Source organism: Leiobunum rupestre, chromosome 6 (genome assembly GCF_980474605.1).
Source record: "Leiobunum rupestre chromosome 6, qqLeiRupe1.1.hap1, whole genome shotgun sequence".
NCBI classification, from domain to species: domain Eukaryota; kingdom Metazoa; phylum Arthropoda; class Arachnida; order Opiliones; family Sclerosomatidae; genus Leiobunum; species Leiobunum rupestre.
The window spans coordinates 64301739-64315117 of record NC_143389.1 but is presented as its reverse complement, the minus strand read 5'-3'; the positions used below and the strand labels follow the sequence as shown (position 1 = coordinate 64315117).

At 41.0% G+C, this 13379-nt stretch overlaps 1 long non-coding RNA gene across 1 annotated transcript; it reads right to left on the bottom strand.

The window, feature by feature from the left end:
- LOC149942959 (uncharacterized) lies at window positions 1-1341 on the bottom strand. The gene is made up of 3 exons (XR_016481229.1): window positions 1005-1341; window positions 666-799; window positions 1-158 (listed from the first exon to the last, which is right to left on the bottom strand). It is a non-coding gene; the product is annotated as an uncharacterized LOC149942959 (long non-coding RNA).
- Window positions 1342-13379: the final 12038 nt, after the last annotated feature.

Below are 13379 nucleotides of genomic sequence, written 5' to 3'. Positions count from 1 at the left end.
ATGTAACTTGCCACATCATTCAATAACACATTCGATCATTTCCGCGGAATTACGGGAGAGGCGATCCAATTAAAAAAAAGTGAAGAATTCTCCTTAGTCAATTCCGTCAGACGTTTCTTCAGTACAGTCTGGTGGTTCATCACTCGATTCACTGTTGCCTGAAGACATAATAGATTCTTAGTAACTCGCGGAATGTCACGTTGAGATGATGCGAATCAACAACGCAATAAACAACCCAAACGTAGCGCAATATCACGTGGAAATTGTTCGTAGTGAACAACACGGCTACCGAAACTGCAAGTGTCGGCGAACACACGACGAAAATAATAACAAAAATCGTGAAAAGGCCCAAATACGGGAAAATCATAAAATTAAATAAAAAAATAAAATAAGCGGTTGCGGCCAAAAAAAAGACAGCACAGCTAGATAATTCACAAAATTTATAAAACTGTAATTTATGTAACCGGAATACCACGTGAAAAGTACATTTTTTACAAACTACCGGAATACCACGTGGAAATTATTAGGGCTGAAAAACACGTGGTGTCGGCGAACACACGACGAAAATAATAACAAAAAACATGAAAATTACATAAAAAGTAAAAATTTTTAAATTAAAATAAAAAATTAAATAATCATTTGCGGACAAAATAAAAAATACCCACGCTATCTACGTGACAAACTCTATCGTCTCCGCTTGATATAATTATAAAACAAGATGAGGTTGCTGTAGTTAACTTCACCCGTACTCTTTCTCGGGTATCTTATGCAACACAAGTCCTAAGTGAAACTGTTACTTCTGCAATAGAGGTGGTGTATTAAAAGGACAAAGATAAATATAAAGAAACCATAGCATTTTTGAGAATTTTTAATAAATTCTTTGATTTGTGTAATGTAAAGAACTGCACAGAAGCGTCTCGATACTCAAAAGATTATAAAGGACCTTATCGTTCAGGGGATGATATTAGATTAAAGGTAATTTTTATTAAATATATTGTACTTACTAACATCACGGTTTATAGAATCTACACAGGTTGGGACGCTTGGGATATGGGAGGGTCCACTTACTCGCTACTCCTGCGTTTAGAAGTTCGAAATCAGGCTAAGGCGCCGAAAACTAGTGATTTAATATTACTGAATGCTTCGGGACTCCAACCTTGGATGAAAAGTTTTTTATTTTTCATATTATTTAATCCTAAAACACTATATAATTTTCAAAATTGTATTTTGGAGTGTGTTTTAAGCTTCCTGTTAAAAATATGATATTATTATTAGGCCTTAGCGTAGATAGACACGTGGATTTTTTTCTTTATAATCTCAGTCGTTGATCACTCACGGCGCTTTGAGCGAGATCGGCCGATCGACGCGCTAGCATGCTCACTTCTGAGCACCGCGTCGTCTAGCGGCCAAATAGTTCGTTCAATAAAAAGCGCTGCCGTAAAGTCGAGAGAGATCTACCCGAGCGATTGAATTCATTTTTTAAGGCTGACGGATCTCAATCACGGGGAGCGACCGGATGGTTTTTTCAACCACAACCGCTCACTCGGCGGGAGGTCAACGTGTCCAAATTATTAATTTTTTATCATCATAACTTATTTTTTAATTGTTATAATCAGTGACGGGATGAATATTTTTCTTTAATTTCTCATCGATTTGTGCGTTCTAAAAATTAAATATAAAGCGGAACAGAGGGTGCCCATTATTAAATTAAAAAATATTATAAAGGAATGCGAAAAACAATTGGATAAAATAAATAATTAGACTTCCATATCTATATGGCACTATTTTATAAAAGACATTGACCGTCTAACCCCTTCTAGATTGAATGTTACCGTTGTAAGTAACAGGTTCATCAAAATCTGGGGTGCAAACATTTTTCTCTCGATATTAATTAATCCTGGTTTTATACTGGAAAATTATTTGGGTTTTTAGTCATTCCACTGGATACGTCACATGACCCCTTAAGAAACCAAATTATTGTTAGAATGGTTTTTATTGTTTACGGATCTAATCAGTGGCGTACATAAGGGGTCGGATTGGGGGAGTAGTGTATCAAAACTGACGTGAGTGCACACCACCGGAGGTCCTTATCATATTGCCTACGCCTGAGTCCACAGACCGGACAGGTGACGAATCCAGCATGGGTAGTAGCATCCATGTATTCATTTCAACCATGAATATCGAACTGCATTAAGAAGTCTGGCCTCAGTCGCTAGGATGGGAGGGGCTTAGTTATTATGACGATGGTCACGCGCCACCGTTCAAAAATTGTAAGAATATTAATAATAATTTAGTGTATTTATGATTATCAAGTAATTTGGATAGAGTACAGTTATTTTTCTAAGAATCACGAGTCATTTTCTTCGCCAGTTAAATCGCGCAATTCCGGAAACGTTTTGTGGATCAACTCAACGACAAACGCCTGTCTTCTGATTGGCTCAAGTGATTGCGTAAAACGCAGAAAGGCACCGCCCATCCCAGCCCCAGATGGCAGAAAGGGTAATGATGTAGTTTGATATTCATGGTTGAAATGAATACATTCATGGTAGTAGTACCCTACTACTGATAGTCGCAACTGTGACGCAAGAAACCCAACCCAGCAGAAGGTGCAGCAATGGGTGGACCAATTCCCACTTCGCTCACAGCAGTGGGAGTAAGAGTGGATGCTGTAGCAACTCCAGCCGACACCCTACTATCGTAGGTAGAGAGCCACACCCTTCAAAAAAGCTCCTAACGGGGAACGATGGGCACAAAGCGGTCCACATAACCTGGCACCGCGGGTATTGGAGATCCCGGTCTGTCCCAAAAAGCCGGGAACAGGACCACTGCGCCTCATACGGAGTCCCGCCGCCCCACAACAGGCTACCCAATCCTCCGAGGCGGCCAGTTTGCACGGAACCTCTCCGTTAGCCTGAGCCGAGACTCAGTTTCCAGCCCATACCTGACCGAAGTCGGAGGTGGATATAGGACCATTTGATCAGATTTAACATCTCACAGTACGCCTCCGCCCTTATGGGTTACAAGAGCTGGACCCCGACTCCACAGTAAAGCCACCAGTTATTGCACACTCCAACCCTTAAGGGGGAGTAGCTGTTTTACCGAGTCTACCCAGGATATTTTTCAAGTTACAAACTAGACCTCAGTTTACCGACTATCCAAAACTTTGGGGGGAACCTCGCACATCCCCTGAGGGACGGCTCTGGAAATAACGATTGTAATATAATAACTTATTTTAAGGCGTTTGCAATTATTTAAAGCCTTCAATATGTTTTCCCAATTCTAATACGTTAAGTCTAGCAGGCTGCCCACAAAGTTGAAATGTCTGGTTTCAGCGTTTTATATATTAGCCTATATGGAGAAATGGCCCTACAAAAGAAAAATGAAGATGGCGTCAACGGTCACCGTCGAGCTGAGGATGTGGCGGACGACTACCCGCTAGTTGGTCGGAGTACAAACACCTCTTATTTCCTTGGGGAAAAGAGGGATATAAAACCTTACGAAGGTACTTTTTGAACTCTATACAAAGTGACGATAATTGATGTTTTGTATATGGTAAGTTGAATTTTTTTTATTAGTGCTTTAACAGTTAATGTAGTGTTGGATGCGGTTTTATAACTAATTTTCTCAATTGGTTTTTACAGATACTTGTATGTCGTTTGTCAAACTAAAACAGAACCATTTGCTTTTCATCTTTTTATTAACTTACAAAATCAACCAAGTTTATCTAAGTATTTCCCGTTCAAATAGTTTTTATTTATATTTATGAACACACAAATTATTAAACACTACTACTAATAATTACTTCTAATGGCGTATAAAAAGCTAATTTTTATTGGAAGTACTAATACCCGGCTTTGCCTAGAGACGAGTCGGGCCCCCGATTGAATCGGGCTTTTTATGCCCGACCCGGCCCGAGCCCGCTTCGGGCCGGATCGGGCAGAAATAAATTTTAATTTTTACGGGTAGAGTCGGGTCGGGCTTATTTTCCAAAGGGCCGGGCTTTCAAAAAAGGCCCGACCTGACCCGACCCGACCCTTACCCGCGACTGCGTACTGCGTATGGCTTGTGAAATGATTTGGCCCTTCGGGTTTTGTACGAAGTGGGATAGATGAAGAGAGAGGGTGTGGGTGAGAGATAGACGTAGTGACATAAAGAGTACTGCAAGTAGCGCGACTATCGTCTATTGACTATTAATTCAAGGTCGTCTCAGTCTTCCGATTCGTCTAAACTTCTCTTACGTTTAGTTTTGGTTTTACTTTCGATTTCCCGGCGTTAAATTGCGAATTTGCAAGTCGCGTGTTTCGTCGCACTTTGAAAAAATATAGCTAGAAGAATTCTAGATATTCCCGCGTCACAAATGAGTGACGAACGCGTATTTTCCAGCACGGGACTGACACTTGGTCCAAGGATTCTATATTTTTAGAAGGATAGGAAGTGATAACGCTTTCGCGCGGGGAAGAAAACGCGCGACTGCGCAGTAGCTCCTTCCAAAAATTACCCAGCCAAGGTCAAATATCGCTACCGTGAAGGCGCCAAAGCCCATTTCGCCGTTGAACGATTTGGCCTTGGGGGTGAGTAAAAGCGGTAAAAGTGACGTCACTCTTTTGTAAAACTCCACGCTCTTCCCGCCAGGCCGTTTATACAGGGGAACCTAGTCACTTCCTATCCTTTTAAAAATATAGAATCCTTGCTTGGTCCTCGAAGAACAAATTTCAACTGTTTCGCAACTAACTTTTCTTCACAAAAATTGTTTAAATAAATAAATGCTTCTTGTTATATTTTATAATGCATATCTACACCTACACTATATAATAAAATAAAAAAAGCTTCGTGATATGGGTTGTGGCGGTTCTTCGGGAATTATCTGGTATTCGGGTCTTGTCGGATTTCCGGGCCGGGCCGGGCAAAATCAATTTTTTAATTTATCGGGTCGGGTCAGGTCGGGTAAATTTTTTTTCATTTTTTACGGGTCGGGTCGAGTCGGGCTAAATTTAATTTTAAAAACTTTGGGTCGGGTCGGGTCAGGCAAAATTTTATTTTAATTATTTCGGGTCGGATCGGGCAAAATTTATGGTTACGTTTTTCGGGTCTGGTCGGGCCGGAAAAAAAGTGGCTCGACTCGTCTCTAGCTTTGCCCGAAGTCTTAGTTTTAATGAATTAGATCTGATTTGTACGTAAGAAAGGTAAACGCTGTAGCAAAAACATAACACACGTAACGCGCGTAGCAAAAAGTCCTGAACTACTAAAAAATCCCAACTAAACCTCTCCTTCTACGAAGACCCTTTCTTTCACACTAACCCGTTGAAAACGTTTAAAGGTCGGGACGGGTGCAAGAAACTCAAGTGAGGAAAACCAACCAGGCGACGTTTTAAAACAAATAACGGCGTGACCACGCGACATTTTTCCAAAATAAAATAGATCTGAAAAATGGATAAGGGAAGTAAAGAGGTGCAAGTCGGAAGTAGCGGGGAGTCTAGCCGCATCCACTCTTTGGGTGTCCGTAATGGAGGATGGGGCTGAAAGGGGGAAAACCAAACATGGACGCGCCCAGGAAAATACCGCCGAGACTAGCCGTAAAAAAATAGATAAGAGAAGCAAAGAGGCGAAAGTCCAAAGTCGAGTAAATAAATAGTAATTGATTACTATTTGGAATTAGGCGCGTTTAATTGGAAATCAGGCCCTGAAAATTGAGTTAAAATTTCAAATCTCTATAGAGCTAACCATTCTCAAGTTTTTAGGAACATGACAACGGATTGCCATGGCGGTGCAGAGAGGCAATGCGGCCTCAGTATTAAACGCTTTCCCTCCGGACGCTTCACTCGCTGATTGTTTGTACCCCCTAACGCACCTTGCACCTATCCAATGCATTCCAATTCAGTGGTCCACTTTTCTCGAGGTTTTTGCATATCTCGACACAGGTGGTCTCCAGACATTGAGGCGGCCCTTCGACCACTTCGACATTAGAACTGAGGAGGGCCTAATCTTTCACGTGCTACCTAAGGTACTTTCCGCAATAGGGTAGAAATATTGAGCAATGAATTTGTTCTTCTGAAATGTATTTCACACTTTTTTCCAAGACGAGTGAAACTACATTGTTAAGTTCTAAATGTAAACGAGAGTTAAACGATTGAAAACTCAAAAATAAATTTAATTATACATCCTACATTAGCAAACAATATACTAGGTTAGTATTGTTATTGCACAATTCGTATATTTATATTCCCATTTTTAACTATACATACTTAGTCAACAATATTATAGATTTATGTTTACACTAAATACCAAAATGAAGGTGAAAGGGAGAACTCGTTCGAAAGAATAGCTGAACGAACATCCTTTGCCGAAAATCAGAGGCTTAGTTTTCAATTTCAATAAATGTCGTTGCTACTTAACATCGTAGAGATAATGACCAGTTTCCATCGTCTTTATCCGGAACTGGCGCTAAGACTTAGGCTCTGCTATGGTATTGAGAACTTGAGAATATTAATGTTTTCTTGCTCAATTATAATAAATGATTACACTCTAATAGCACCGTCCAAAACAGTGTAAATGTAATGGTTTCAATGATAGCAAGCTTAAGGTTAGACGACGGAACACACGACGTTTTCAATTGTGGTCAAAACTCGTGTTTGATAGTGCCCAACTTTAGCCATACAAAAATAAGATAATAAAACAGCAGCCTACAGTATAAGCACTGCTAAAAATCTGCTTATCAACGGTTAATAAACAGCGTTTTTAGTATTCCGAAAAGTGAATTCACTACTAAAAATACCTCAGCTAACCGTAAGATTTTATATCCCCCTTTTCCCCAAAGAAATAAGAGGTGTTTGTACTTCGACTATCCAGTGGGTGGTCGTCCGCCACATCCTCAGCTCAGGGGCGGATTAACCCTTTCGGCGCCTTTAATCACAGAATAATTTTCCGCCCCTGGGCATTGTCTAACGGGTTGGTCAGCTAAGTCGGGGAAAGCCAAGTACTTCGACCGTGCGGCTTTATCAAAGTTTTCGCGCCCCTAGAAAAATGGCGCCCTAGGCACGTGCCTACTCTGCCTAATGGTTAATACTCCCCTGCCTCAGCTCGACGGTGACCGTTGACACCATCTTCATTGTTAACTATTTTTTAGGGTCATCTCTCCATATAGGCTAATATATAAAACGTTGAAACCAGACATTTCAACTTTGTGGGCAGCCTGCTAGACTTAACGTATTAGAATTGGGAAAACATATTGAAGGCTTTAAACAATTGCAAACGCCTTAAAATAAGTTATTATATTATAATCTTTATTTCCAGAGGCGTCCCTTAGGGGATGTGGGAGGCTCCCCCCAAAGTTTTGGATAGTCGGTAAACTGAGGTAAAACCGCTACTCTCCTCCCAATCCGACCACTGATTACATTCGTAGACGATAAAACCAGTGGCGGTTTAAGAAGGCTGAGTCCCCGGGGCGGCAAAGTTTTGTGACGCCCCCCAGGACCGTGCAGAAGTTTTCACTGGTCCATCGTGTTGCACCCCCCCCCCAGGCCCTAAATGGGTTAGAGTGTGCAATAACTGGTGGCTGTACCGGGGAGTCGGGGTCCGGCTCTTGTAACCCATAAGGGCGGTGGCGCACTGGGGGATGTTAGCTCTGACCAAATGGTCCTATCTCCACCGACTTCGGTCAGGTTTGGGCTGGATACTGAGCTTCGGCTCAGGCAAACGGAGAGGGTCCATGCAAACTGGCCGCCTCGGCGGATTGGGTAGCCTGCTGTGGGGTGGCGGGCCTCCGTATGAGGGCACGGCGGTCCTTTTTCCCGGCCTTTTGGAGTCACACCGGGATTTCCGGTGCCAGCTGTGCCGGGTTACTTGGGCTGCTGTGTGCTCGTCGTTCCCCTTTAGGAGCTCTCTCCAAAGGGTTTGACTCTTTACCTCCATAGGTAGGGTTCGGCTGGAGTTGCTACAGCATCCATTCTTAATCCCACTGCTGTGTACGAAGTGGGGATCGGTCCACCCATTGCTGCACCTTCTGCTGGGTTGAGTGGCTTGCGTCAAAGGTGCGACCATCAGTAGTAGGGTTCTGCTACCCATGCTGGATTTGTCACCTGTCCGGGCTAGGCGGACGCTGGCGTAGGGCACTTTGATGATAGGCCTCCGGTGGTATGGTCTCTGTTACTAGGTACACCGGGCTATAAATTCTGACACACTGCACACCCCCCCTCGAGCCCAAAATAATTCTTCAAGTTTAATCGTTCTGATTTGCACCCCCCCCCCCCCTTTCGAGCTTATCCGATGGCACCCCTGGCTACCTTGCTAAACAGGGCGGACCGCCCGCCTCGCCCCCCCCCTTACACCGCCATTGAATAAAACACTAGTCATATGACGTAAACTAGCATTTACTAATAGCGAGAGAAAAATGTTTGCAGCAATCGAGTCCCCGAGATTTCGTTGAACCTGTTACCTACAGTGGTAAAATTCAATCTGGAAGGAGTTTCGTCGTTCAATATATCGACGGATGATATATTTTCATAATAAATGAGTGCAATATATATACGAAACTTTGCGTTTTATTTTATCTAATTGTTTTTCGCATTCCTTTATAATATTTTTTAATTTTTGCGGGTAGTATTGGGCACCCTCTTTTATTTAATTTTTAGAACGAACAAATCGATGAGAAATTAAAGAAAAATATTCATCCCGTCACTGATTATAACAATTAAAAAATAAGTTATGATTATAAAAAATTAATAATTTGGACACGTTGACCTCCCGCCGAGTGAGCGGTTGTGGTTGAAACAAGTTGGCAAGCCAAAATATACCTCTCCTCGGTAGAATTGTCCCTAGTGGTATTAATTTCTCGGGATAACCCTTAAAGATATATCTCCGCAATTTAGAGTTATTTGTTAAAAATATTAACCCATTTTTATCCCGCCCGGTATAAAATTTTAATTATAATTAAAATAATTGAGACGAAACGACCAATTTTAATTTATTCAGAATATCATAAGTTAAGTAGTTACAACAGTAAGTTAGACGTACTATAACAATGCACAATTGAATTAAACCCTTTTACAGAACAAGTTTATCAGTTAAATATAATACGAAGCAAATTTTAATGAAAGAAATATCTACAGAGGCTTTTTGGAATTACTCGCTTACGAAATACTTGCCGCATCTTTAACGCTCATTTTATTTCAACACTCGCCCTTGATGAAGATACCGTAGATATCTGGTAGTGGACGACTCGTTCACTTCCTGTTGACGTTGTGACGCATACCACATGAAAAAGACCAATGCCGTCCAATTTCCAATATCATATAATGACTCGCACACCCAAGAAATCATTGACTGCGTTAGAAATCGTAGATATCCAAATATCCACACCAAATGTATTTACAAGAAGCAAAAACCTTACCATCAACAAAGCACAGAGAGCCACTTGACTAACCGCCACCTCTTAAAGCAATTAACGTTAAATTATCTCCTTTGAATTAACAGAACTATATATAGGTCGTTAAGAAAGTGGACCACCCACAGGGTCTACCCTTTAACCCTCTAATCTCGGCTGACTGCGCTAAAACAAGATTTAACCTTTAAAAAATACCAGATTAGGCCTTCATAAATTCATTAATAAAAAAAGACTTTATTACCTATTATGCTTACGATGCCTGTCTTAATTTCAGTGAATCTAAGCAGCTATCGGTGGTTCTGTGGTAGAGCGCTCGACTGCCAAGCCGAATGGTCTGGGTTCGAAACCTGGGTGGCGCATTTGTTTTTAATCAATAGAGAAACGCTAAATTAGAATTTCTTCGATGCAATAATTTCAATTTCAATTCTATTTCAATTAAACCAAAATTTCGTACTCTATTAAATACGCTTCCGATAAAGCTGAAGGTCTAATTTTCAATAAGGCGTAACAAGTGTCGGTGGTTCTGTGGTAGAACGTCCGCCTGTCAATCAGGAGGTCTCGGGTTCAAATCCCGCCCGATGCGATCGCAAATTGATACTAAGACGAATACCGTGTAAAACTGGTGGAAACCCTGCCATTGAACGTTGAGAGGTAGCATTACACTCAGCACTCGGTCCGTCCCAAAGTCATTAAGAAGAAGTTGGAGAGAAAACGCCCATATAAACACAACAGACTCAACATGCACATCCATCAGAACACAAACACAACAAATTCAACACTCACAACCTACGCATAAACATTACAAAAACCGTAATACACCAAACCGTCACGACGGTGAGCGAAAAAACACCATCCAAACCAAACCGCAAATGCATCCGTTAACGCTCACCGTCACACGGTGGTTTTGCCAACCCTTTGAGGAACTGCGTACGCAGTGATTACACTTTGCACCGAAAATGCGAACGCGTTCGCAGTCCTGACAGACAGACACACCCACAGACCCACCCACAGACCCACCCACAGACAGACACGGTCGTTGTATAACCCCTCCTAGGGGACTTTGTCCCCTCGGAGAGGTAAAAACCATCCGGTCGCTCACCGTGATTGAGATCCGTCAGCCTTAAAAAATGAATTCAATCGCTCGGGTAGATCTCTCTCGACTTTACGGCAGCGCTTTTTATTGAACGAACTATTTGGCCGCTAGACGACGCGGTGCTCAGAATTGAGCATGCTAGCGCGTCGATCGGCCGATCTCGCTCAAAGTGCCCTGAACGATCTGTGATTGAGATAACTTTTTGGCGCTCGGCCTGAGCTGGCTCAGTTGAAGAAAGATAAAATAGCGTCACCTGTATTGAGGACTCGCTCCCTTGATCACTCAAATTAAAAACGTCTGAGCGTTCATTTCGGAATTCGCTCACAATTTTTGCCCACCTCTGTTATAACATACAGGTGGCGCATAGATAGCTAAGTCTGGAACAGGGTTGGCAGGCAGCAGAAAATAAGGGGACCTAATCGCTAGCATGTACGAAGGTACAGGGAGCTAAAACCTGTGTAGATTCTATTAACCGTGCTAACATTAAAACTGTGAAACAATTTTTTTATCTCCCTCTATAAGTGGTTAGAACTTGACTTTGTGGATTAGTTGAATAATTGGGGAAAAGAAAGTTTTTGCCAGACCAGGTGATTTTTCCAAGTCAGAAAGATTAAACATGTTACTCACTCGTGAAACTATCGAGGTACTGAAAATGACAGGTACGTTATTATTAATAATGTGTATTAAAAATTTTAATTCAACTTTGTTTTTTTTTAAAATACCATCTCTATCAATCGTTAAGTTCCTAATAAACAAGGGAGCTTCATATGTCCTAACCAAGATGTTTTAGAACATGAGTTTGGGCGTCACAGGGTGGAAGAAATAGTAATCCATCTATATGGCAATATCAATGTTATATTGATAAACTTAGATCACTAAAAGGACTGGTCCTAGAAGCAATTGGTGGGAATACAAAACTTAATTCATAGATTTGTAAAAAAATTATTGCATTGAGGAACAGATCTGCATCTGGGTCAGCATTTAGAAAACTATAATCATTTTTTGTGCTTTCAACATATTGGCTACAAGTAGCTGACAAGTTTGTACTTGTTGATGGTGGTGGTTTTACACATTGTCCATTTAATTTAGGAACTTTTTTAATTGGGGAGTGTAATTTAGGAACTTTTTTAATTGGGGAGTGTAATTTAGGAACTTTTTTAATTGGGGAGTTTTCCTTTCCTTGTTTTGAATTTTCATTGTGCAGTTTCCTTAAGGAAAATTTTCTTCTAATTGATTCTTTACTATCAAATTGAAAATTCTCTTTGACAGTGTGTCAGAATTTATAGCCCGATGTACCATACCACCATAGGCCTATCATCATAGTGCCCTACGCCAGCGTCCACCTAGCCCGGACAGGTGACAAATCCAGCATGGGTAGTAGTACCCTACTACTGATGGTCGCACCTTTGACAGCAGTGGGATTAAGAGTGGATGCTATAGCAACTCCAGCCGACACCCTACATACGTAGGTAAAAAGTCAAACCCTTTGGAGAGAGTTCCTAAAGGGGAACGACGAGCACACAGCAGCCCAAGTAACCCGGCACAGCTGGCACCGGAGATCGCGGTGTGATTCTAAAAGACCGGCAAACAGGACCGCCATGCCCTCATACGGAGGCCCGCCGCCCCACAGCAGGCTACCCAATCCACCGAGGTGGCCAGTTTGCACGGATCCACTCCGTTAGCCTGAACCGAAGCTCAGTATCCAGCCCAAACCTGACCGAAGTCGGAGGTGGAGATAGGACCATTTGGTCAGAGCTAACATATCCCAGTGCGCCACCGCCCTTATGGGTTACAAGAGCCGGACCCCGACTCCCCGGTAAAGCCACCAGTTATTGCACACATCTATCACTTTGGACAACCATTTGATGTCTCCATTGATTAATTGTTGCCAATCAACCATTAGTTCTTGTTCTATTGCTAACTTCGCTTGATCTTTAATTTTTTCACCTCTCAGTTTTGATAGGTCGTATGTATAAAAATGATCACAAATGTCTTTCATTTTCATAAAATATTTTAAGCACTCATTAGTAGCTATCATTAATTTGCCTCTGTCTAGCGCACGAGTCCACTCTTCGAAGTTTTCAGTTACCTTTTCATTTGACGTATCACAGTCAGTAGCATTTTTATCCTTAAATAATACTTTGATAATATTTTGGGGGCACTTTTTTTCAGACAGCCTTTTCAAGATAAACCCTGCAACATAGTGGAATGTATCAAAATTTTTATTTGGTTTTGCTGGACAATTTGAATTCCATTTTTCTAAAGGTAGATTTAGTTCTTCCCTGATTTTTATTTCTTTTTCTTCTTGCCTTTTTACTTTTTAAAACTGATTGTGCAACCCCAATTCTCATTTCTAACATTAGCTTCTGGAAAAAGTCTTGCAAAAGAAGATTTTGGCAATTACACGACATCTGTTTGAATATATCAAAGTTTTCCAAAATAGACTTTAACCTCAATTTCACTTTTTCATTTAAACATACTTTGTGTGTTTGAAGAAAATAGTCCTCCCGACTTTTACTAGACTTAATTTCTTCAGTGAGAAGATAATAAAAAAATTAAATAATGACAAGGAAATGAAATGGCTTCATTATTCAAAATAAAGAATTCTTTTAAGAAACTAGACAGCATTTAAATTACTCTACTTAGCATGAATATCCATCATGTTGAGAGTGCATTTTAATGCAATTTTACAAGCAGTACTCAAATCTAAGTTAAAAAAAATATTTATATGTAAATGTTAGTATATTTTAAAAATAACTCATGTATTTACCATTAACTTCCGACATAATTTTATTTTGATTGTAGTCAGTTACTCACTACCATTAAGGATCTCACTACACACAAAAACCTAGGCCTTAAACTATTGCAGGCTGAAGAATTTAGAGCAGACGATAATTTCTTTTACCA